General features: G+C 39.5%; 2 long non-coding RNA genes across 2 annotated transcripts; one reads left to right on the top strand and one right to left on the bottom strand.

The window, feature by feature from the left end:
- Window positions 1–8000: 8000 nt before the first annotated feature.
- LOC125008301 lies at window positions 8001–10643 on the bottom strand. The gene is made up of 4 exons (XR_007112869.1): window positions 10569–10643; window positions 8811–8867; window positions 8443–8600; window positions 8001–8337 (listed from the first exon to the last, which is right to left on the bottom strand). It is a non-coding gene; the product is annotated as an uncharacterized LOC125008301 (long non-coding RNA).
- Window positions 10644–16967: 6324 nt separating this feature from the next.
- On the top strand, window positions 16968–21166 carry LOC125007764. Its single transcript, XR_007112792.1, has 3 exons — window positions 16968–17087; window positions 19959–20056; window positions 21097–21166. It is a non-coding gene; the product is annotated as an uncharacterized LOC125007764 (long non-coding RNA).
- The last annotated feature ends 6336 nt before the right edge of the window (window positions 21167–27502 follow it).

Below are 27502 nucleotides of genomic sequence, written 5' to 3'. Positions count from 1 at the left end.
ATATGAGCAGGAGGAATGAGATCCTCCAAATATAGAAAGATTGTGTTGCAGTCCCTCCTCTCTTCCAGCTTTACTATTCTCATCCCTTAATGCAAATTTCATGAATCTTTGTCCACATTCGGATCACTCATTCGTACCATCAGCCATAGGATGTCTGATGACATTGTATGGCAGGTATGAAAAGCAAATTCATATTTTTGGGAAACATGCATTATTAATGTTTTTTTTAAAATAAATAAATAAATAAAAAAATAACAACATATCTCCGTTGTATTTAACAAAAACAAATACCTGCAATTACAGAAGAAAAAATACTCATACAATATCTCCTTAAAGCAATCTACAAATGGAACTGATATTTTTACAAGACTATACACTACTAGACTATGGGGGTATGTCTAAAATATATGATGGCCTTAGTCAACAACTATAGTCAGCAACATGGATGATCTAGGACGAGATATTACAGAGGACAGTGGCAGACAGTTTTAAAACATGTCCACAGCAGACAGGATTATTTGCAGTTGCAAATAACAAGCTCAGCAACGTAGTCCGAGATATAGCGAAGAGAGCTTTGTGGGCTGACATCAGCAACATTCACCAATGAAAACTTAGTTCATAGATTTCAACACACACATTTGATCACAAAAAAATAGATTTCAACACATTTTTTGAAAATAAAAGCCTCTTCGACATAAACTAATTTTTCAAAACCAGATTCATTTACAAAAACAAATACTATTACAGACATATTATTGATAAACATTGATTTACAAATAAACATTTACTGAAGTATCACTGTGAGACCCTACAGTTCCCGAATAACCAAGAGATATGCAACAGGAATCTCTTGGGGTTAGAAGCTACTTTTTCAAGGTCCTAAGAGAGTTTGTTCAAGAACCAAATTTTTACCACGGTTGACCTGCTGATTTGGTGTCTACGGAAGAGCGTGAGGGCCACGACACACGCATAAAGCTGAAATATAATGTCGAGAAAAAATATGACATTTTGAGACTCTTTCTACAAAATGTGCAGGCAGTTAGATGAAGTGGTGAAATTATACTTCGGACTCGACTTTAGTAACAAAGAAATATTTTCTCTTCTAGCTCACAAACACGGTGTAGTTATCAGTATACAGAGTTTGAAGAGGCTTTGCTGAAAACTGCAACTGCTCCAAAGGATAAACCACACAAGCTTGGAAGAGTTGGCCTCATTCGTGCAAGCTGAAATAGCGGGTAATACCGGTAACAGTAAATAAATGAATAAATAGTAGTGGCTCTAATACTCGTCTGTAGTCCGAAGTATAGTTTCATCATTACATCTAACTGCCTGCCTGGGATTCTGTAGAAGTAGTCACATGGGGCAGTTGTTATAGTCTCAAAAGGTCAACTTTATTCTTAATGCTGTATTTTGACTTTTCTCTCAGCCCACCATGCTCTAAAAGGTTGACTTGTTTGATCAGCTCAGCCTTCTTCGCCTTCTCCTTGTCCTCCCTCTCACTTTCATTATTGTTGCCTGTGTGTGCCACACATAAATCCCCACCTGTACTCCCCCACCTCCACCCCCACCCCCTTGTGAATAGTTTTCAAATACAGATTAGCTTGGAAATTCATTAGCCCACTCATTATCTGTCATTGGAATGTGATGCACCATAACAAGCCTTAGGGAGGTGGGGGGTCGCAGTGAGGGAATTACTGGTGAGGGAGGTGTATGCACCGCTGCTGCCAAGATAAAAGCTATTCTTTTACACCATGTCCAAGAGAAAGGAAGTGGAAAAAAAGTTAAAAAAGGAGAGAAAGGAATAGATAAATATGGGGTGAGTCAGTGTGGTGTGAGGGGACGGGAAGGTTAGGGAAACAGCTGGAGATGCCTCCAGCATTTTGAACATCTGTTTGTGCTCTGCAGATTTCGAAGTACACACACAAAAGCTGGACAGCCTATCCCAACATGCAAGTGTCATTAGAGTGTGCCAGCAGGCTAGCTGTCCCCTCATTGATATTTGTGGCAGTGCTTGTGCAAGAAAGAAGGGTACATTAATATTGGCAACCAGAACTGCAGAAAAAAAAAGTTCTTGATCTAAGCATCAGCTTTTTACTTTTTGGATCTACTTTCACTAGAGGGTTGCATATATACTAAAGGAGGAATAAGCTGTATGTAGATGCTGTCATTTCGGTTAAAGACATGTGGACACAGAAACAAATGCAAGTGGCCCAATACAGTAAGGCGTGTGATCCATCTAAGACATTTTATCGTTTTTGGAAGCAGCTAAATGCAATAACTGGACTTTGACACACAAAACTAATGTACTGTAAATGTTTGAGGACAAAGCATTCAGATGTAGTATACATACTATGCATTAATACTTCAAAGTGGAACAGCAAAACAACATAGAATGGTGTGCACTACATCAAGCTATTCCAAAGCCAGTCTTCCCCAATTAGATTATTTCTAAGTACTCGGTCTGTGGTTTGTTGTTGTTCTTCTTGAAGTTTAAAAGTAATTAATCATACAGTATAATACTACAGTATACACACATGTTTACTGGACTGGACTCTATGGGTTTTGAGCAAATGCTTAATTGGGTCTCAACAGTGGAAAAAGTGCAGCTTTGGAGCTCATACTTCTATAGCAATTTCTAGAACATTTGTTTTCACAGTCAGATCTGCACAAACACACTGCAACAATTCACTCACACTCATTAACAAATCACAAACCCATATAGATTTGTATGTTTGAAGTAATATCCCAGTATGAGTTACACATACAACACAGTGCAATGCACAACGGGATTGTGTTGTGGGCTTTACTGCAGAAAAAAATTAGAGGAATGTCAAAGAGAGAGCACATTACTCAATTAAAGTTGTTTACCACATCTCGTGAGTTCATGGTGCATGTCAGGTTCTGCTTCTAAATGGATAACAGCATACGGCACTTTGAAATGACTTATTCTGTGCTTCCTCTCAACATTACACCATCAAATCTCATGTTGCCATACAACTCTGCATGTTGTATTGCTCTGTTCTTTTGCTCTGTTCAAACTTGACAGAAAATAGATGGACCACTTCATTGTCTAAACATGTATTCATCATCCTTCTGTTCCATACAACCTCAGGAAGGTGGAAGTTCTTGTATTTTGTTATTTGCATTATCACTTCATTTCATGACATTTTGATTGTTTTGTCTTGAAAAGTGATTACTTTTTGTTATCAAGCAGATGTGTGTGCTGCTTACATTTCCCATTAAAATTTATTTAAACATGACTTGCAATACTTTTGCATTTTGCCACCTGCCGTTGCAAAGTTAGGATATTGAGAGGCCGTGAGATAAATCCAAAGATGTCCAGTAACTATGCTTTTTAAAGCTTATTTTACGATCCATTTTCAGTCAACACATTTATTAGTTACTTTCAAAATTGCATATTATTCTACTGTCTCTTATTTTCAGAGTCCCATAAACTGCAACATCCTCGACCACATATTCGACCACATATTACTTTACTCCAGCTTGTACATGTTACTCACTTTAGCTTAACATAAAAACAACAACAGCAACAAGTTGCAGCAACTGCAGTCACTATAGTGACTATAGTCTTATATTCAAAAACAGCAATATGAGGCAAGGTGGACACACTCTGTTTCTCCTGTGGAACCACATGTGATTGGTGGACAGCAATCCTGCAGCTCTGTTATAGCGAAAGGCTGGTGCCACAAATGCAAAGGAAGCTTGTGCCCTGTCATGAGGAGGACTGTGGAACTACCTGTTGTTCAGAGTTGCTCAGTAATATATAAGGGTAGGAAGGAAGGCAGCTGAGAAGGGAAGAAAGTACAGCAGATGTTTTGTTTCTTTAGATATATTCTGAGTTTACTCTGTAGTGTCCCATCGGAGGAAGGCACTAATGAGAACCCTGGTCAAGGAGAAGGGGCAGTGGTGTGGATCCCAGCTCTCTCCATGTGTCAGGAGTGATACGAGTTCTGAAGATGAGCACTGCTACCCTATAAGAAAATTCTTTGCAAATTGGTATTTGAAATGTCATTCTTTCTTTTACTGCCTAAAGCTCATGACCACAGCTCAGCAAGTGAATGAATGTGTATATTCCACCTCATTAGTTGGGATGTATATTGATACCAATACTCCTTATCGATACCAAAATTTATCGATACTCTTACTGATACTACAACGTAATTTAGAGTAAACAATAAAGACATTAGAAGATGTTAAAAGATTCAAACAAGAAGTCGGGTGCTGCTGACGTGGCGCTGCACTCAGTGGCGGACAAACTTTTGGTGCGTCTAAGCAGTCAAAGACAGCGCACATTCAGGTGTTTTCAAACTAATAGCCTATACTTTTAAGATGCCAATAAGTCTGAACTTATAGAACTACAATTGATTTGATTGGCTCGGCCATTGATGACGCTCCTGACGTATTAAGATTAGAGGAGCATGCACAAATGATTTCTTTTTATTAACCATTTAAAGCCTGAAGGATCCATCAAAGCACGGCGATTTTGAATTACTGTAACTAACAGTTTTCTGTGCTATTGACAAGTGTGGCTGAACACTGGAAGTTGTACCAAACAACTCACTCTTCCTGGGGCTTTGCGATCGTGCGTGGCTCCTCAACCTGGAGCCATGCACGATCAGTGTGGTGGCAGCAGCAATGGTGCGTCATCATTACAGTAATGGCAGCTTTTTTTTTTTTTTTTTTTCCCACAAAGCACAACTTCCCAGTGTTCAACCACACTTTGAATTACCAGAACTCAATAATGGAATTCAAATACCACAAGCTTCTTTTTGTGCATACACAGATGTTCACGCCATTTGGTGATGCCTGGTTTAGACTGGTTTAGACTTTCCTGCGGACATGATCAGTCGACTAGGTAGGGTTATGATTACGCGATGGTTAGGTAGACAGATGTTCAAAAAGTACTGATAACAGTACCCTGGTACCGTTAAGATTCTGGACCGGTACCAAACAATACCGGTACTCAGTATACATCCCTACTCATTGGTATCAAAACTAGCAGTATGATCCTGTTTTATTATATTTCAATTGTTAAGCCTGACCTGATTATTTGACTTTACTTTCATAATGGAAAAGTACAAATAGTCCATAATTTACTGTGGCTGCACTGTAAAACAGTTACCATAAAATTTACAGTAACTTACTTGCAACAATTATCCAGCCGATTACTGTAAATATTTTTCATATATATATACACTGTAAAATATTAACAGTATTGGTATAGTTACTGTAAAATAAAAAAACAAATCATTGCGATTTAAGTTGTTTCTACAGTGCTGATTTATTAACTGTAGAAATAAAAACAGTTAAGCAGTTGTTTTATAATGTTATCCTATATGGAAATACAGTACTATTAACAGTAGATAACAGTTGATCACTATAAATTCACATTTTCACTGTACAATTTAAATATCGTTTCACTGTGTTTTAATATTGCCCATCAATATCAGAATGACCCATATTCTAAAATACCTACAGTAAACAACAAAATTGTTGACACAATTATTTATTGATGACATTTGGGGAACAGAAACACTTCAGTTTGTCAAAGTCACTGAAGTCCCTGATGAAGGAGAGTACATGGGTTCAGAGCTCCACCACCCTCCCATCTTCCAACTCATCTGCTCCTGAGCAGACATGATTAATACTGACTAAAAACCTAAAGGAGGAAAGGAGATAAGGGGTAAGTTAACAAGTAACAACGAGGTTTAACTGTTTATCATATATATAAATATATTTATTTACTGTTTAGAGGTGTTAATACCTCTACATCATTTGTGTTATCATCATCAAAGATTGTCTCAAAACTATAACCTACTTTATGGTCAAATAAAAGATTCAAACAGGTACTTGTTGATGGTAGTACAGTTGCACTGACAGAGGTTTGGCTCCTACATGGAGAACTAATGATCATTTTGTGTTTCCGGTTCAAGTGTGAAGGATGAATGTAGGGCTGGGCGGTATACCAGTTCATACCGAATACCGGTATTTTTTTTGTTATGATATGAAGTTTTAATATACTGGCATACCGGTGTATTTGATTACACAGCGTTTGAAACACTGCGCCGCAAGACACTGTTTCCGACCGGATCAATTTTCAATGTAGCGCTTCTAAACACGCATGGTGCGACTGTGTCACTGAAGTGTGCTGAAGATGGAAAGTTTGCGGCAGAAAAAGAAGAGCATGAAAATGTGGAAGAAGAACGAAAAGGTGCTGTGTCAGTTCTTCAGAGTTTCGCTCATTTCAGGGTTAATGAACAGAGTTTTCACTAAACTGCTTTGTGAAACAGGTCCCTGGTAATCACTTCATCATCTATTATCATCATCATCATTATTATTATTATTATTGCAAAAGTTGCTTTTTAAAGTCTAGGAACTATGCAAGATATTTGCATATGAATCATGGTAGGTTATCTTTAAACACCTCATAGCATCCCAAGACAAAAACTATACGTGTCTGCCTGTGAAAATTCACTGGTGAATGAATGTCAATTGGTGGAAATGTAATTTATATAAATCATATTGCACCTAGGCACACACACTGGTGGGTAAAACTGAGCCAAGTGTGGAAAAAACGTTAGCTAGCTTTAAGCAGTCTCGGCTTGAAAGACCGTTTAGTCAGTTAATACTATCACTGCATAAGCTAACTAGCCTACCTGTACTGAAGATGTCTTTTTCGCTGACGTTTTCGCTGTTGCTGTCGCTTAAAGAAACCAATACAGACGATGCACACACGTACGCCAAAAAAACAAACAAAAAAAAAAAAAAACAAACACACAAGACAAAGCCTTGCATAAATAATCAAAGTGCTACCGATAAGTCACAGATGGTTCTATTCTGAGTCAAAGCTGCAGGTGCAGTGGCGGTGGTATGTGTCCAGTTTTGCAGCGATGTGATTGATCCGACTAAGCCTGACCGTCGAACTCGGCTCTTTTGATCCTCTTTGATCTTTCTAAAAAGCCTGCCGCCAATTGTCCAAATGACTGTGTGTGATTGGCGCTTGATGAGGTACCAAGAGAACACGTGCTGGGTTATTTTGACCCAAATGCTTTAACCCAGAATTCTGGGTTGCTCATTTGGCCCAAACCAGTTCAGTCAGGGATTAAAAATAAACCATACACTCGGTTATCTCATTGTATTACTACTTTTATATTTTAAAATCAAAATTACTTGTTATAATAATATTAAATGGTCCATAATTTATTGCAATTTGTCAAATCAAACTAAAATAAAGACCACTGCTAACCTTCATTTAATGGCACTTTTAATGACAATTTGGAAACAAACATGTAAAATCACATTCAGAAACAAAAAAAAATAAATAAAACATGCAAATAAACTAAATAAAATACAGAATAAATAAATATAAATAAACAAAACACAAATATAATCAAGTTTAGATCAATACAACAAATCAGAACTCACTCTCAAATATTCTACTCCAGACCAGGGAAGGGTCAACCTAATTTTAAAGGGCCACATTCATCCCAATCCAGTACCAAGGGGCCAGTAATACAATTACATCATAAGAATTAAAAATGGCGACAACAGCTCCAAATTCTTCTTTTGTTTGAGTGATTTGCAATCCTCCTACTTATTCTCTCCCTTGTTCTTCCCCTGCTCCTCTGCCTTCTCTTCCTTCACTCCAGCGTTTTTACTCGTTATCAGTTAATGTTTCTGTTGAAATTATATGACAAATATAATATGATAGCTAGCCCTAGCTAACATGAACTGTACTGTTTATTATGCTGTGTTAAAAAGCGTGTGATTATGCAAGGCTGCCAAGTTTTTCAGAAAATGACAAGAGTACGACTCTAGAGCTAAGATGGCCTTTTTTTAATTGATTTGGCCTGTTTTAACGTCGATTTATACCTTAAGACTGATATCCTCACCCCCATGCCAGCTGCTCTCCCTGCACTGTGGCCTCCTAATGCTAGTCTTCATTAACCAGAAATTAGAAATGAAAATTGTAACAAGAATTTTGACAAAATACATTTATTTATCAATATTTAATTTCAACCAACTTTCCATCATTTAGCTGCGGACATGTCTCACGTTGTAGGTGTTTGTCACAGATTTTGATGCCTTGATGCCTGAGGCAGGGGACTCCCACTTAAAAAAATGTGGCTCAAGGCTCGTCATATTCACTGTCATGATGGATCATAGAGTTCCCTCAAGAGCCAAACTGTTTCAGGTTTTGGTTTTGTTCAGTCCAACCACAGAGAAAACTCATTCTGCATCAGCATTTGAATGAGGAAGTACCAAGACCAACTTGGCAATACGAGACAGCCTGTCAGATCTGGTCATACTGGTCACCTTTAAAAAATGTATATAGGAAGCCTAATTACTCTCAGGTATTTTCGTGTAGTATTTAGTTGATAATGTCAATGGGTATTCCCATGAGTACTGAATAATTCTTACCTTATTCTTCATTGATGCCATGTTTCCCCAAAAGCTCTCAAAGTCAAACATTGCTGGGTCTTCAGGCATGGCAATGTCCATGGCCTGGTAGTCCAGAAACTAACTCACTCAGTTTGTCACGCTCCTCAGGTCCATTGTATGGGAGAAGTTCAGGAAACCTGAAAAGAACACAATGTGCACTGATCTGGTAAAGCAGTGTAACTGAAATAGGGGCTGTTTTTCAGATGTGGTCATCAAACAAGAAAATGTGACAACTACCTGGTCTTAAGCCTGCTCTACTTGTAAACCATATTGAGATACTGTAACTTGTGTTAGGAATTGGCACTATAGATAAAATGTAGGCTACTTTACTTGATACCCCAACTAACCTGTCGACAAAGTAGAAGGCATCTTCCACTTCACACTCTCCAGGGACTCCTGGGTTCCTTTGGGGGGGGGCTAAATTGAACTTTACAAGGTCTGTAACTCTGACACACACACACTGAGACCAACGTTAGAGTCTCTTTTTCAAGTGTCGACTGGGCCAGGCAAATAACAGCTCTGCAACAAATACAGGACAATGATAGACTTATAGCAACCTTGAAATAGTACATATTAACTAGGAAACTCAAGGAGAAACAGTGAATCCACAGTGAACAAAATTGGTACGTACCGTCCGTCTTGTAGCAAGCAAGAATGTCGAATGGGTTTTAAATGTCGGCGCTGTTGTGTGTGAAAGATAGAGATGCCAAGTTCCGCCTTACATTACTTCTGATTAGTTTATAGTGCGTGGTGCCTTCCATGGTTGGTTAGATTTAGGCACAAAGGACTGATGGATTGGTCTGGAAGTGGTTCTCTAGGTCATTCAATCAGAGTTACTTAAACTATGGCAAAAGTTTATTATCATGAAAAAAATAAATATAGAGTATTGAATGGGGAAATAAGCGTGAGAAATGTCAAGTGTGGCATGCGGTGTGGAAATGGATCAAATCGTGTGACTGTCACACTCAAAGTGTGATGCTTGGCAGCTCTGGATTATGGGTAGCAAAATGTTGACTACACTCTGAACCACCAAACATTAAATTGAGCTATGTTATATTTAGAAATTATTTTACTCACAAAATTAAACATACGTTCTATAGTTAACTTAAATTTGTTAATGTCAAAGAATAAAAAAAACATTAAACCCACTCATGAACCATCATTGTGAATTATATTCAATCAGAAATCAGATATTAAAAATGTCAGGAACTATTCAAAAACTAGTATTCAATTTAAGCTACCACCTACCTATATTCAAAAATATATTGGCGGGACAATGATTGAACCTGGAGTTGAGTCAAATTTACCCAACTAGGTGTTCAGCTATAAATGAACCCCTTTCAACCATTGTGAACATCAAACTCAGTTACTGTGTTTACCGCAGTACATTTCACAGCCATTTGTTATAGTGTGATATCCTGCTTAAGGCTGGCCATATACAGAGACTGAAAACGGAGGGAAGTGGAAGAGAAGAGAATGAAGGGAAGGAGGGAACAGCCTAACCCTAACCCCAATGTTATACTCTTTAAAGGCAACTGGTAAGAAAGCACATTATAAGTAAAAAAAGAAAAAAAAAAACTCAAAAACCAAGATGGCTGGCAGGAGTCCAGAAGTTAAGAGTAACTTAATTACTAACTAAGAATAACTTGCCAGTCCCATGATGTGATAAAAAAGACCCACAGGGTAATGGTACTAATAACATCCTGGTTATGTGAGGAGCTAAGACAAAAAGTCAGAAAAACGGAAAAAACAACATCACAATTGTATGTTAGTTGGACAGTTCAGGAAATAAAGTGAAGCAGAGTTGCTGCTGGATACGCCATCTCCTGTCCTGTTTATTGGTTTTTTTTTATATCAACACAGTATAGGTGAACCCCGAACGCTCGGCTACACAATGATTAAATGCTGCATGTTTTACATACAACTGCCTGTATAAGGCAGTTAACTTTTCAGCCTGTTCTCCCTACAAACAAGTTATGGCAGGCCCACTATTATAACCATTAAAACATACCAAAACCTCAGGGTACTTGTATCCCTACAGTACTGTAAGAATTAAAAGGCCAACGTGATAAAACAATGCTAAAAATCCCAAAAGTTCAGCTTACCAAAGCCACAGGAAATGTTAAAACAGTCACAGGCACATGGAGTGCACACAGAGGACCTTGCCTGAGGAGAGTGGAGCCTGCAGTCACAGCTGCAGTCTCACCTGCTTCTAATCAGCCCCTCCTCCAGTTTCAGTCTCACCTGATTGGTCTCTGTAGAGTCCTAGTGAACAACTGCTACAATCATTTAATAGTTTTCACAAATTATATCACCATTATGTAAAATACACATTTCTTCTGTTGAAAACTCAAATGGATATTGTCCAAATGTGTGGACATATTAATAATTCCTAGAAAAATGTATGCTTTAAAGAAAGTTCAATTGGATTGTCGGAAGTGTTGGAAAAAAAAAAAAACGGAAAAACCCAGAAATATTGACTAAAAATATATGATGGAGAGGGTTAAACGGCTTGTCCTCTGGTGCATCCCAGACTTTATCCTGAAGGACTATACACAACCAGCTGTCAGAGGTATTGACTGACATCCTCAACAACTTCCTCTCACAAGGAAAGGTACCATCATCCTTTAAATCTGCCACCATCATCCCATCCCTGATCAAAGGACCTCAGCATTTTAACCATGAATTATTATCATCCAGTAGCACTAACTCTGGTAGACATTAAGTGCTTTCAGGGACATAACATGGGCCAAACAAAAAAGACAACTGACATCATCACCCATGCTCATCTGTACACATACAGGAAGAACAGATCACAGCAGAGGCCATTGCATTTGTTTATCTGGCTATCACCCACCAGCAGGTATAGAGCAGGGACGGGTTGCACTGCTCTCCACTTATACCCCAACACATTATTTTACGACATTGCTGCCTCTCCCATTATCTTGAAAGATGTGACCGTGGACATCAGGAAACCTCCATCTGCTTTTTATTCTGACCATCATTTTTAATAGTTATAATAAAATCCCTGGGCTCGTTGTAACCTGTAATCTGTAATGATCAACAATACTGACTAGTCTATTACAATCAATAATTTTGTAGGTAAAAACAAAGTGTAGTGAGTGTTCAGGATTTAGTGTCAGCTCTCTTTGGATCTCTGTTCCTGGGAGTAGCATGTAGAATCTCTGGTTTGTGGTTGCTGTGTATCTGTGTATCGGCCTCCCTTCTAATCTAACCTGTCTTTAGGGCCTTGCTGAAGAGGTATGGTGTGTGATTTGAAGGGAGATACCAACTATAGGTTGTAGCTGATTTATCATTCTGATTAAATGATTTTCCATGTTTGCCATCCACTTCTAGTGGAAGTGCACAGTGGATGATATACCCTACAAAAGAAAGAAGAGAGTGTTATTATGGGAAATTCCTGACTTTGGAGGCAAAGGGAAGCAGGCCCCTGACCCATCTATTACACACACTGGCCCCTCAGCCTCTGCCTGTAGCCATGTCTACATTACTGCAAGAGCTAAAGAACACATCTTTCATGTTTGATAAAGCAAGAGACCGAGAGAGGCAAGTGGAACTCCCCTTGAGATTTTTCTTTTACACCGTCCACCTCTGTCTTGTTATAAATGTTGTCATCAGTCTTGGGGCAAAAGATGAAAAAGGAGCTTTTGGGCAGAGCACTAGAGCTCATTTGTAATGTCATAGACTTAAATTGCCTGCAGCTTGACTGTAGACTCATACACAGTGAGAGAATGGACCACAGTGAAGAGAGTTTGATAAAAAGGGAATAGTACAATAAAGTAAAAAAAAAACAAAAAAACAACAGCAACATAAATACATGGAAGAGAGCCTATTGCTGCTACCTTTTTATAGAGCTTTAAACTGATTTTCATTTTAGAAAATTGGAGATGGTATTCAAACCTTTTGAAGATCATCTGCAAATGTTCACTTGTACTTATAGAGTTATTTTTTTTAAACAACCACATTTATCCATCCCAGTTATTTATTCAGACAGATAAAAACATATATAAAATATCTATGGGGGTTTTCCTGGAAACTGTCTGTAGGTACACTGGAGAAAACACATAGTGCATAAGAAACAGAACACAAGTCCGTTGCTGTCTCAACCTCATTCTCATTCATTTATGTTTCAAGTTTTCTTCACACACACCCACTTTCAACTGCTGTCATTCAATGTGAAGCGGGTGAAGCAACCAAAGCAGATAGTTTCTGTTCCTAAGTAAATCTTCTAACCAATGTTAAATGATGTCTCCAACCTTATAAACATGCATCACTATGATCCTGGTATATTATGTCAATAAGAAGAAGATAAATATTAATCACTGTCATGATCAAAGCCTGTCCACAATCTTCCTCAGTTCGTAAATAAATGTTACAGGCTAGATTAATAGAATCTTAAGAATATTAATCAGGCTGTGGTTGCTGGGAAACCAAATTACATACATATACTGTATATATTTTTTGAAAACAGTCGTCACATTAAGTACAAAGACATCTTTATTAGGTTGGTAAAGGATGATCTTTATCATAAATAATTATAAAAAATGTGGCCTCCATGTTTTCCCATGTTTGGTTGTCTACCCTGTCTGTTCTTGTCAGAAGCAATTGCACAACACTTCTCAGTTAGACCAGTGAATGACTGGTTGTAGAAAACACCTCTCTTAAGCCAATGACATGCTTCCTTATAAAAACAGTTTGTATTAAATTTGTATTAAAAGTACACAATAGTAGGTCAGAAGGTGGAGTGGTTGTCCAGTAACTAAAGGTTGGCAGTTCAGTTCAATGTGTCCTTGGGCAAGACACTGAACCCACCTTGTCCTCAGTGTGAACTCCACCGATCGGCAGTCATGTTTACATCAGCCTGTGACTACTGAGGTAGTTTACTACAACAAGGGAGTGACTGTGTGAGCAAATGAATAATGCATTCAATTGTAAAGCACTTTGAGCATCTATGATAAGGTGCTACATAAAACCAAGGCATTATTATTACTATTATTATTATTATTATTATTATTATTATTAATAATAATAATAATAATAATAATAATAATCTTGATCACACAGTTTCCATAGCTGCTACTGGGCATGGAAGTTCTTTCTCCCCCTTGCCCCAGTTTAGGACTCACCAACTACCATACTTGTTCATGACGAGCAAATAATCAGACCTATTATGTTTATTTTGTTGCCTAAAAAACTCAATCTTAGCAAAAAGCAGGCAATATTCATTCTTTTGGAAGGCACTGACAAACAATGCAGTGTGTGGATAAGGTATGAGCCTCTGTAAATATAAAATGTTTGTCTAGTTTGGCAGACATCTTCCACATATTTGCTGTTCTTCCCACGTGGGAAATTATGTTCAATAGATGGATCAAAAGTAGAGCCAGTATACAGTATGTTTAAGAATTAAGAGCATTCTACACTTTGGTGAAGATTGTGAACTTGATATTTGCAGCAAACTATTTCCACAATTGAATCCTGAGTTTCACATTTCACGTGAGTTTCACGTAATCAAACCCACAAAATAATCACTCTGTTCTTATTTACCAAACCACAAAATGCTCTCAGGTTTTCTCATAGCTAATACTTTAAGATTTACAGATTTATGCTGAACCAGCATTAGTGTCATCATTTTAACCACACCCCAAATATAGACTGCTCATAATGAGCTGATCATGTCACATTCAGAAAGGCAAGGCTAGCTAGCTAATGGAATATAACATATGATGGATCTCACTGACAACTAACTGAATGCAAACTGTTGCTTAAGGTTCACTGTCAAACTTTGAACACACAATCAATGCTTAAAAGCTACGAGTCAGGACCTCTGAGTTTCAAGGCAGCTCCCTTGCCAGTCCATAAAACTTACATTAGCTTGGTCAGATCCCATACTGAAAATCATCAGGCAGAGATCAGCAAAGAGTGTCCCACTTGTGAGTCACTCATCACAGACTCTGCCTCTGGTCATATTCACAGAAGAAATACAATATTGGATACAATAGCATCCAAAATGATCAAATATGTCATGTGGAATGCTATAGAATGATGCACAAGAAATCAATTAATGACATGTTCAGACAATCTCTTGGTGGGGTTCCAGTACAGATATCTAAATCAGGGTGGCAGTCCATAAAATGTTTCTACTTATTTTTTTTTTCTTTTAGTACAATCATGAAATTGGTTTAATGAAGTATACCTCTTTGAAATTAAATAGACTATCAAAAAAAATAAAATAATAATAATATCAGGACTAAGGATGGCACGATGCCACTTTTTCGCATTTGATACTGCAGCCTTGAGGATCGGCCAATACCGATCCATTTGTTTTTGTCACTCTGAAAGTTGTTAACAATATGTGGATGTAATTTGCTTGATACTTACATCTAAAAACTTAACAGTACAACAACTATTCTGGTCCCCAAAAGAAAGAAGGAAAATATGTGACCACAGCTGAAGTTATGCTGTGACTTTATTAAAACTTAAAGTTCACATAGCTTTTAACAGCATTTGTAAACAATGCACCAGCTGCACCATTCTAATGTCTGAAATAAAATAAAAGTGCAACTTGGTGCAATTATTTAAATTAAATAATATCAGTGTATAAACAGAGAAAAAAAACTCAATGACATTGCAAATCTGCAATAAATACCTCCAATAGAATAATGTAGGTAGAAGTTACACATGGCTTCTTAAGACACACAATTAAAACAAAACAAAAAACTCTAGGCTATACACCTGATTTGCTGCACCAAAGCAAAAACAGAACGACCCCTTGGGACACTAATTTTGCAAACGTTGCACTCACCTGTTTGACATTTCTCCTTAGGACCAGTTAGGGCTGGACGATCAATCAATTCAGTTTTATTTATATAGCGCCAATAACAATACAAATCGTCTCAAGACGCTTCACAAAAACCAGCCTGCAACCTCCAGAGCAGCCTGAGGGCGACGGTGGCAAGAAAAACTCCCTTTTAACAGGAAGAAACCTTGAGCAGAACCCAGCTCATATGGAGGGACCCATCTGCCGAAGGCCAGCCGGTTAGAAACAGAGAAGATAGAGAGAAAAGAAGAGCAGGATAAACAAGATAAACAAACTTCTGTCATAGATACATACATCAAGAGGAAGGAAACATGTAGGGTCTAGTAATATAACACATAGCTGATGATCTGTGACAGTTTGTGAGTTTGTGACAGATTAGTAGTAGTAGTAGTTTATGGAGCTCCACAGGTCTGATACACAGCACTCCAGACCATGAAGACTGGGCTGGTTGATGAGGCCATGGCAGCAGATGTGGCTTAGAACTCCACAGGTCAGATATTTAGCACTCCAGACCAGAGACCCTCACAAGATGATGGAGGGGGAGGGGAGCGGAGGGGAGAGAGTAAGACACAGTGGTTAGTAAATTATAAGGGATAGAAAATAAAATGATAAGATCGGATTTTGATCGCGATTTCGATTTTGTCTTCTCACAATCATAAAAACACTGTTATCGAAGAAAAACGATTAATGTGCCGCGCGGCGTAGTTGCAAGTTACTGCGCTGTAAAAGCACCGTGAACGCACCTCTGTCGCATGCAGCTGCAGCAAGCGTGTGACGTGTGTGGATCAATTGTGGAACGAGCTATTGACAACATGGCAGAAAGGCAGCCTGAGCCTTTAGTTGAAAAGAAAGGTAGGATAACTTCGGTTATTTGGAGATATTTTGGATTCAAATTGTCGGACATGGAGCAGAAGGAGATTGTTAAGTTTGTCGTGCCGTCATGTCAGCATGCTAAAGCAACACGACAAATTTATTTAACCATTTAAAGTTCTGCCATAAAGGTGTCTATGACAAAGTAGTCTACTGAAGAAGCACCCCCCCCAAAAGCGCGTCAACTTCCGCCACCGCAACACAGTCCTCCATTGAGGACACTCTTTCCAATGCCACTCCATATCCCACCAGCTCCCAGCGACAGAGAGATAACGGAGGCTGTGACATTTATGCTATAAAAAGTTATATTTAAAGTTGAGTTTTGGTGGTTCAATAAATAAATTTTTTAAATCAATGAATAATCGTATTTATTAATCCTGATATATCAATAAAAGTATTTGTGATCATTATTTTTTCCATAATCGTCCAGTATAGTAATTCCACACGGCAGACCTGAATATATGAGATACTGATCCAGTGGATTGGATTAGACCAACCCTTATCAGGACAAATTTCAAGTTCCTCTAATTTTCAAAATCTTCAACTGTCTGTCATGACATTTATAGGACACACTCTTTTCACATCTCTTCTCAGTTTTAACACTTTTTTAACTATGATGTAGCAGAATTCAGTCCTACACATTTCATGCAGTATTTATTGTAGATAACTTGTAAATAAACCCAATGAGATTTTTGTCAGGTCCTCCAGCTGATGTATGATCATTTTGACTTTGCTTTATGTGCAGTCTTTTGACCTTTTGCATTTTATGTTCTTTCTTCCGCCTGATGTTTTTGTTAGTGGATTGCATCTCGCACAGGATCAACCCAGCTTAAGACCTTATCAAACCACAATCTCTATGTCCATGTATGACTTCGTGAGGAGATACACTTTCATATTTTTGTTCTTGAAGCATAATGTGAGTATAATGCATCACACATTAACATTTACTTGGAAAATGTATTGTAGCTCTTCTGCCTTCCTATGTATTCTTGAGCCTGTGAGAATGTGTGAGTATGTTCTTGTGGTAGAATGTGTGCATCAGTGTGAGATCGAAGGGAGAGTCATGCTGGTTACAGCATATCCCTGGGGAGATGCAGTCACAAGGCCGATCCTGGTGAGCTGCCGCAGCCTCCCTGCATCTGAATAATTCACTGATCATCATGCCATCTCTTTCACTTCAGTGGCATGAGGTAGGCAGAGGGGAAAAGAGAAAAAAAAAATCAGTGACTCAGTGATAGCTGTGAAAAGATTCACAGCTATCAGATCTTTAATGCATAAGGACATTTGTTTGTTTTTTTTTAAGCAAATTCATAGCCGTCTACAGTAACTTGTCCCAGGTTGGACAGCTGCTTATCATTCATACTCAACTGTGAGGGGAGAGGGCAAGTCACAGCTCAGCTGTAAAAGGAGGGAATCAGGGTGGAAACATCTGACTAATCCCTCAAGCCAGACGAAAAATTGTTCATCAGAAATGAATACCAGGGCATGCGGGCTTGCCTTCAGTTACAAGCTCTGAAATGGTGGCCTTAATCTTCCTTAATATGGTCTAATGTCGCTTGCCGCTTGATTTGCTTTCTGGACTTAGGTCATGCCTGCTGAATGATAAATAGTGAAACACTGGAAAGGAGTTGACCACAAACATTAAGCTAATCAATGAATTAACCCTCTGACATAACATAGCGGCCTCTTGGATTGGATATCATGCTCTCTACTCTGTTAGACATGGCTTTGGATTTTGACACATGACCCTAAACTAGCAGAGAACAAATAGATTATTGCATCAGAGATGACAGAAGAGGACTCATAGGTAAATACTGAAGGGGAACAAAGTTATCTGTCTTCTTATTTAAGTGTTAACATGCTGGCTGGCTCTGAAACTGGAATCCCTGTAATTGGAACTTGTTATCACAGTTAACATCAAAAGCATAGAAATGTAGTCAACTCAGCATGAATCTTCAGTTTGGCACACACACACACACACACACACACTGAATGTGAACAGGGCTTGCCCAAGGGGAGATGGCCCAACATGATGGTGTGCTTCACCAGTATCATCCCTCCCTCTTGACCTGTGAGATGTTTGATCGGTCACCCACAGACGACCTCCAGATGCAACTCCGGGAACTGGCAGAATGCCAGTGTTGGAAATACACACAAACAAGCTCGGAGGGGCAGAAGTAAGCTGGAGTCAGAGAGGATGGGTAGAGAAGGAGTTAGAGAAGAGTAAAATTGGAGGGAAGAAAGGAACTGAAGAGAGAACAGTGATAAACACTGTATGAACTGTATGTATTGATGATAAACACTTCATGAGGTGAAAATGTAGCTGTTCCAAACATAAATATGTGTGAGAAACATAATTCTCCAGTCCAGTCTCCATGATTTGTTATGTTGGAGCAGGGGTGAAAAGAATGAAAAAATGCGCATTCAAATTTACTAAAGTGTTGCATAAAACATGTTTGAGAATGTTACAAAAATTTTAAGACACCTTTCTATCAGCATGCATGGGGAGAACATTATGAGACAGTATGCTGATGTCCCAAAGGAAAGGCGATCAATAAGAAAAAATAGACGAAAGAGGGGATCGTAAGAATGTTTATTTAAATTGACGTGGGGGTGGGGGAAATGTCAGTGAATACATGTTATTAATTTGCGCCATCTGGGCACGCTGGGTAAGGGAATAGTAAACCAGCAACGCATGCAGATATGATTTCTCCTGCTCCTCAACACTACTCTGATGAAAAGAGCAACTAAGACACTGCCATCAATGTTACTGTGCTCCCACTGGGTGCCCCTGCCCCTTATCATTGAACAACATTAAATTAACATGGTATAATAACAATTAGCCCAGCCAACAGTTACTGACCCTGAAAAATCTGCGTTTCTGGGTTGAAAAGAGTAAAGGTGAAGCCTTGGTGGTAACTTTCCAGTTGTTGCTATACCAGACACTCTGGCCCACCATGTGCTCACTAGTGTTACTCTTCTGATATGCTCGCCACTGCTTCACACTTTAAAATGAGCCACACTTTCAACGTACTGTGGTGTAGTTCTCATGTTTTAAACCCTAATTTCAGTTTACAATATTAAATTAGAACTTCATACATGTATCTACGTTCGCCATTAACTGCAAACTTTGTCCCTAGGTCACTCTACAGAAGCACTATTCTTCAATTGTTTGAAATTATATTACAAACTAAACCCAACTGTTTCTCAGAACACTGCCATTATTGTCAGTGCCTCTGTAGACTTTGTTACATTGTTACATTAAAAAATCATCAATACAGGTTGATTTGAGAGGCTACCAGACTAATTGGATTGCTCTGTTTTTTCTTTTCTTTTTTTAAATCCTCCTCGTACCCTGCCATACTGGTTTCAGTTTGCTTCATCTACACTCAAGGAATTATGGATCATAAAAAGTCCATGTTAAGGTCACAACTTGACCCCTGAAGAAAATCTATTCATTGAAGAAGTCTGTGTGGTGTGCTTGAAGTCTGGTAAGGCCTGTAAGTAAAGGTTACGTCAAACCTTTTACCTTACCTCTAAAGGTTCAGACACGAATATAAGGTGGCAAAACAGTCGTGACTAATACGAGGTGGCCAAGTAACAGTATCCAAGTGTGTAACCTCTGAGGCTTGATATTGAACTCTATCTGTCTAAAACTATGTTATTTGCCAGAGGACATGCTCCACTTCCTCCTACACACACAGTCTCACTTGGATAAGCTGGTGATCTTGTGAAAGCAGCAGGGTATCAAAATATCACTAACATGTTGTATCATGTATGTACACAGCAATGACCACGGTTGCGAGGGATATCTGGCAGTGAATGTTATGGATGGCTTTGTCACTAGTCTGCCAGATTAGCAGGAGCAGTTTGCTTAAGCTTCAGGTGAGAGAGACACACACACTCTCTGACGCCTCCCTAGTGCGGCTCCCTGTTGCCTCACATTCTGTCACTGTAAACATTCTCATTGTGTGTTGCTCAACTTTTCTCAACTTTCGTGTCAGAGTACATCCATATACTTCTTAGAACAATATTTATTTCAGTGGTTTGTGTTAGTTGTTGTGAAGATCATTGTCCAAAGTATTCTGACTTTTTATACTGGGAATGTCAGCTCCATACACATGTAATGATAATAATAATAAGGCGCTTTAAAATTGTATGCAGTATTCATTCGCTCATACAGTGACACCCTGGTGGTGGTAAACTACCTCAGTAGTCACAGCTGCCCTGGGGCAGACTGACGAAAATGTGGCTGCCAGTCTGCGCCTACTACCCTGCCGACCACCATCAAATATCGCTCACTTGCAATCATACACCAGGGAGCATAAACCGGGGGGCAAGTTGGGTTAAGTGTCTTGCTCAAGGACACAATAGACAGACTAGGGACAGGGTGGACTCAAGACGCCAACCTTTCACTTCTTGGACGACCTGAGCTACTGTCTATGCTTGAGTCGTTTAAAAGGGTATGGGAGTCATGTGGGAGAGAATGAAGGTTGTGAGAGGTGGTACCCTATGCCCACCAAACTCTCTGCTACCATGTTAGCATAGAGTACTGAGCTAGGCTAAGCACTATCAGAGGTTCTAGTCATAGTGACATTGCTCCTTACTCCTTGTTTGATGCTCATTGCTCCACCTCACGTCACCTCAGCATTATCCCGCAGATGTGACAGAATAGTATTGTCAACTTCATATTTTTCATTATATTTCCGAATCCATTGGATTTGTGGCCACCGCATTGGTCTCAATTAAAACATCGATTATAAAAAAAACTGCAGGGTTACAAAAGGAAAACTTTTATGTTAACTCAGTACAAACCTATTGATATTATGAAGTAAAAAGTACATAGATGACAGAAGTGGGAACGAGATGGAACGAAAACTGGGTTCACCTTATGGCCTAAAAGACTTTCTACTCTTCTTTTCCAGCTCACCGTGAGGAAGAGCAGCACTGAATGTACTCATCATCCACTGAAGTGCCAGTGACATGGGGGAGGTCATTGACATCAAACTGGTCATGATGAAGGAGGATGTGCACCAGCTTCCCTTTGGCATGATCATTGTCTCTGACACAAAGGTGCCAGTGGAAAGCTGGTGCCTGTCCAGAAATGATAAGGTCAGTGTCCCCAGCATTATAGCTATATTTTTTCCATATCATATTTGATGCCATGGTGGATCACACTCACATAAGACACATTATTCCTGGGCTCTCTTTAGGAGATGTAGTTAATTTGATTGTGCTTTTAAGTACGTTCATTATGAGCCTTAAAAAACACTTCTAAATAGTGATCTTTTGTTACACTTACATATTGCCCTGACTGCCACAGTCAATGTGCATTTGATTTTTTTATGCCAGTTAAAGTGGTTACAAAGCATGGGCTTCCACAACACTTGGCACATCTGGTCTCCCTCATTCCTTTAATCACACCATTTATCCCATGTAGCCTTGAACAGTCCTTAATGACTACATGTTTACTTATACATTTTATATCTACCGTTTGGGTTAGGGTTAGTTGTATAACAAGTTATGGGTCACATTCCTGATAGCTTTTTACATAGTGTTAATGGGGATTTGCTTCATTTTAGTGCCAGCCTCAAGTGGTCACTTTGTAGTTATTATTGGCACTTCAGCATAAGCCTCATTGATCAAACCTAGATGTTTGGGAAGAGGCCAAATTGTGACTATAATACAGGAGACCACGGTTTAATTTTCATTTTAAATCTACAATATTGTTTTATTTTAACCAAAATTATTCATAACATTCATTTATGTGTCCATGGATTTCGCCAGAGAATGAATTGTGATGAGATCTCAAATAACTGTTTTGAATAGGTGCAAACCTGTACACTTTACTATATTGTACTACACGTTTCAATGAAAGAACATTGTTTGGTAGAACTATAGAGCCATATCAGTGTAGTACATTCAGCTACCTTACACATAACCAAACTAAGAAATCTACCCATAGTATACAGTGAGCATAGCAACAGTATATTCCATGTAAAACAAAAAAACAATGAAATAGACTTAATTTAGTTGTGCTTAGTGTACTTCCATGTCCACTTCAGATGAATACATATTAATAGATATAGTCAATATACCCTAAATGCACTTTGACTAACTAATGTTGTGTCATAAGTGATACTTACGATATAATTAAGTTGCAATAAGTATTTTGAGACACTATTTAGATACACTCAAATGTATTTAAGTACATGTTTGATATTAGCCACAGCTGCCCTGGGGCAGACTGATAGAAGCGTGGCTGCCAATGTGCGCCAAATGGCCCCTCCGACCACCACCACATTCATACACATTCACACACATTCACACGGGGCAAGGTGGGTAAGGTGTCTTGCCCAAGGACACTACGACAGTAACCGGGACAGAGCGGGATTCGAACCGCCAACCATCTGATCATTGGACGACCCGCTCTACCACCTGAGCCACGTCTTAATAATTATTTAAAATTTTCTACTGTTATTTTTTAACTACAACACATATAAATGAATTATTTTAAAACCCACATTACAGATAAATGATATAAATGCCTTAGAGGCAACACAGTCACTTAAGTGCACTTGCATGAAATGCTATGTAGTCCAGGCTTGGTGTATAAGGACTGAACAAGAAACAAAACAACAATTTTCCTTCATCACAGGATTTTATTAAACTTTAAATGTATTCATTGTTAAATCAAGATGAGTTGTATCTATTTAAACATCTCAACATTTAATCAAATATGGCATGACAACTTCCACCGAACAAAATAAACAACTATAATGAACAGTAACAGTTTCTTTTTTAACACATTTGTCATTGTTACATGTCCTTCTAATCGCTGCTCTCACGTGACGTCTCATGTCATGCCGTACTACCGACTATCAACGTATCAATGGAAGGGTTTGTGTATTTTCTGTTATTTCACCTATTCTTCAGAGAGACCAAAAGGCTCAGTCATATGTTAACGATGAGGTGATGAGACTGAAGGCTGCTGTGATTCTTTTGTGATGATTTTGTTCATCTGGTATTCTTCAAATCTGAAAAGAAATAAGCAAAACAGATGTCAGTGAATCCCTTATAGCAGTGTCTAACTATTGCCATTTGTCTTTGAGGAAATGCAAACATCTCTGCATTGGCAAGCTCTGAAAATCTGCCTCTGAATTGTGCATAATATGGTTTCATATTATAAAGGGGTTTTGGACTAATTTGTAAATCTGAGAAAGGAAAACTCCTCAGTGATCAGAGTTGTCACCTGTGAAGTGTTTGCACTTATTTTATTAGGATTCTCGGTGTCTTGTCCTTCTGCTTTTCCCCCAAGCTCCCACTTCCTCTTTTTCACTTGTAGGTCATCTTGAGTTGTGTTCTCTCTGTACCACTTAAGTTTGACCTAGAATAGAACAAGGGTAGACCACATGCCTTACAACAGGAACATCATTTTCAAAATAAGCCTTCCAGACCAAGGGGCTAGTAATTCAGGGTGGTAAATGTACATCAACCAATGGCCAAGTGCTAGAAAAACATGAAAGTTATGGATTTCAGATAAATAATATTAATTTACTACTGAGTTAAAGTAATATCTCAAATGACTGCTGACCGAGCTCTAGCCAAGGTTCTAATGTTCCTGGCTGTATTGTTCTGGATCTGCCTTTGTGCCTTTGTCCCCTTTTGGATGTTTCACTGGATTTATTTTTTCTAAAGCTACTTTCACTGAATATGTATTTGTATTGAAAGATGTAGGTATGTGTGCTGTTGAAAGAAAAGAAAAACAACAACTATCTTATTATATTATTCTGTAGTTGGGATGATCTGTAGACAAATACCTGCAATACAGGCTGCTCACTGAGTGGCTGTTACATCCTCCATCAGAGCCATTTCTAGCCATTTTGGTGCCCTTGGCGAAATTATGATTATTAGCAGTGGTATCAGAGACCACAACTGACTGGCTAAACTTACATTCTTCAGCATTCAAGTTCCTCTGTGCAGCAGCTTATGGAGGCCTCTGTGACCTATATCTGTCCAGATGCATTTTTTTATGTCACATTGTATATGGCCTCTGAACAAATATGAGTTTTACACCCCTGCTTAGAGCTGGCCCTGGCCTCCATTCTTCCATACAGGTTATGTGTAGTTTTAACATTAGAAACAAATATACTGTGCATTGTGTTTGGGAGTACATTATTTTTTCCCTCTGATATAAGGAAAAAACTGTTCATCTATAATAAATTCATCGTTGCTATGATTATTCTGATTTTCTGGACTGTTATCCATCACCAGAAATTGCTTGAATGAAGAGCTTGTGCCCTTATCTGCCTGCTGCGTGGATAGGACCTTCTATGCCATAGGCCTGTTTAGATTTGATGATCTCTTTATGGGCCAAATTAATTCCTAAAATGAATATCTTGGGGCCATCTGCAAAGGTTTGCTCTCATAATTAGACAGCACTCCGTATGTCTTAATACTGTATTCATTAAGCTTGGGGCATCTCCTTTTAACTCTGTCTTTTTTCTCTCTCTGTGCCTCTTTCTCTCTAGGTTAGGGTTATGTCTTCAGGTGGTAGGCAGCTATATTGCTTGCCGTCATATCTGATGATGAATGGGGGGACGGGAAGCTCACAGGAAGTTGAGTGACACATAGGACTCCAGGGTCACCCCGTATTTTGTATTTGGCAATGACCTGTGACGTTTAGTAGCATGAAGGGAGGGCTTATCTTGCTAATCATTTGGAAAAACTCAAAAACATGTCCACAGTTTTTTCTGACTACACCAGAAGGCAAACCTTTTTAGGTCTTTTCACCTTTGTTGTCTCCTACTTAAAATAACTGCTGGGAGAACTAACACATAAACTATCATGCTATTTGTCATTTTTATGGAAGGTTACGGCACTAAGCAATTAAGACCGATGGTCAACAGATTCACTCACACATTGCTAACCTTACAGAGAATTTTTAACTGTGCTCAGAAGCTCTTGTTTTGCTACAGGTACACAATTACCAACTGAACCATATTATTCTGAATTATTCTTGCTCTCACTAGGAATGATGATAATATTTATATGTGGAGGCCATTTGAGGATTCTGTGTCTGTAACTCATCTATAAAGTGGATATTTCCCTCAGTTGCACTGACAATATAGAGACAGATAGAGACAATTTAAACTTTTAAAGGCCAGATAAAAAAAATAAATAAAAAAAAAAACATGTTGGGGGAATTGTATACATGCTGTATGTCACAAAGCAGTCTTTAAGCACATTATAAACCATTGACACACAATACATCCAATGCTTCCTCTCAGTGGCTGGGCCCCCAAAGAATGTGTCTTAGCTAATGCAATGTCTCTCCGGTGTTAGGCTATTCAATATCGTCCCTCCTGACCTCCAGAGGTGGTGCCTCAAGCACTGAATAGTCCCTTTGTGCATGTGCAGTAGAGTATGAAAAACCAAAAAGGTAAAGTCAAACACCTGGGTGACCTGGAAAGGCTTTAAGTTCCGGGGTCAGCCAACACATCGTTTCCTGTTTTTCTTCTTGCGTGCAAGTCACAAGCAGTCATAGTTTAGGCTGAAATACCGTTTGCTAATCTTTATCTATAGTTTGCTGTTGCCTGTAGCCCTGCAATTGTTATAATTGGAGCTGCATAGCTTTCGCCTTCCAGGGGCTGCAACGGAACCACATCCCTGCTGGGAGAAGTTGTTTGGTTTGTTGTGTCTACACTTGCAACCGGACTTGAGGTATGGTTGTCTTGAGTTATATTCATAATTATTTTGGCTGTTCAAGAAATTCCTCCGGTTTGCTTACTGGTGCAACCATTGGCAGTTCAGGGTTCTCCCTTTCAAGCTTTCCCTCTCTCCAAGGGTGTTCACCCGGTGCATAGCAGCAGCCCTGGCGCCCCTGCAGTCTCAGGGCATGAAGGTCCTGCCATACTTGGACGACTGGCTGATTTGTGGGTAATCCATAGCTCAAGTTGTCTGAGACACAGATCTGCTTCTCTCTCACATTGCCCAGTTGGGCCTGAAGGTGAATACTGGAAAGAGTTTCCTGGAGCCCTCTCAGACCACAACCTTCATTTGGGTTGTGTTAAACACGGTTACCAGGCTTGTCCATCCCCTCAGTGGGTGGACGACATCCTCCATCTGCTCTCTCTCTTTCGCAGAGACAAGGCCTTGCCCCTTGTAATGTTTCAGTGTCTCTTGGGCAAGCTGATGTCTGTGCCGAATGTCGTCCCCCTGGGCTTGCTGTTGCTATGCCCTTTGCAGAGATGGCTGAGCGACCTCCACCTGGATGCCAGGCGACACAGGCATCAGAAGATCAGGGTCTCACAGGGCATCGCCAACCTGTCAGCAGTACGATAATCGGTGGAAGCTACTCTGTAACTGGTGTGCAGGTCAGGAGGTGGACCCGGTTCACTGTTCGATACCAACCATACTGGAGTTCCTGCAGTCTCTGTTGGAGAGAGGCCGATCCCCTTCGACTCTTAAGGTGTATGTAGCTGCTATCTCGTGCCACCATGCCAGGGTTGACTCTGACACTGTGGGGAGACACACTCTGGTGTCCCTCTTTTTGAAGGGAGCCTGGAGGATGCATCCTCCGCAACCCACAAGGGTGCCAGCATGGGACCTGTCTCTGGTGCTGCACGCCTTAAACCAGCCTCCTTTCGAGCCCCTATTTAGAACGGGGTTGAAGTGGGTGTCCTATAAAACTGTATTCCTGTTGGCCATCACGTCAGCGAAACGTGTTGGTGAGCTGAATGCCCTGTCTGTGAGTGCTTCATGCCTCCATTGGGGCCATGATGGCTCCAGTGTAACCCTTTGACCGAACACAGCCTTTCTCCCAAAGGTGCTGTGTCAGTCGTACATGAAACAGCCTATAAGGCTTACATGTTTTGACGCCCCTGTGGGGGAGGGTAGTGCTAACCTGGACCTATTGTGTCCGGTGCAGGCACTCAGAACTTATATTGCTGCTACTACGAGTGTTTGTCAGTCTAAGCAGCTATTTGTCTGTCATGGTGGCCCCAATAGGGGCAATGCTCTGTCTAAACAGCGTCTCTCTCATTGGATTGTGGATCTTATCACTCATGCTTATGTGTCCACTCGTCGCCCATTGCCACCTGTTGTCAGGGGCAACTCCACAAGAAGCATATCCATTCATGGGCTGCCCTGAGAGGGGTGTCTCTGGAGACCATCTGTACTGTTGCCTCATGGTCATCCCCATACCCCTTCTGCAAGTTTTACAGGGTAAATGTGGCTATTCCTCCCCCATTGGGGGTGATTCTCCAACCCGACCCCACAGGTCTTCTGCACAGTGAGGTACCTTTTCCTTTCACCTTGTTTGTCGCTAGT

The sequence above is a fragment of the Mugil cephalus genome, chromosome 5 (assembly GCF_022458985.1).
Source record: "Mugil cephalus isolate CIBA_MC_2020 chromosome 5, CIBA_Mcephalus_1.1, whole genome shotgun sequence".
NCBI classification, from domain to species: domain Eukaryota; kingdom Metazoa; phylum Chordata; class Actinopteri; order Mugiliformes; family Mugilidae; genus Mugil; species Mugil cephalus.
Note: the sequence above shows the minus strand (reverse complement) of the source record. Positions and strands in the feature narration are given on the sequence as shown.